We start from the raw sequence: 260 nt of genomic DNA, 5'->3' as shown, positions 1-260 counted from the left end.
CTTGTGTTTCTCTGTCTTTGCCACAAATCTTCATAATGGCTTTCTCATAGACGTACACGCCGAGGTGAGTTTTAAGGTGGGATCATGTCTATTAAGTGAAGTTTTATCTGTTGTGAACTGTACAAACATAATTAAAACAATGTCTGTCGGCACGATGAATTTGGAATTAGCCTGGTTCTATTGATAAGAGAGACGTATGGGGGGTGCAAAACAATTCTGATCTATAAAAGGGGGGCCCTGCAGAAAAAATGTAGGAACTA

The sequence above is a fragment of the Genypterus blacodes genome, unplaced genomic scaffold (assembly GCF_046128005.1).
Source record: "Genypterus blacodes isolate CSIRO-AG114 ecotype Tasmania unplaced genomic scaffold, CSIRO-AGI_Gbla_v1 ptg000029l_1, whole genome shotgun sequence".
NCBI classification, from domain to species: Eukaryota; Metazoa; Chordata; class Actinopteri; order Ophidiiformes; family Ophidiidae; genus Genypterus; species Genypterus blacodes.
This window is presented reverse-complemented; position numbering follows the sequence as displayed.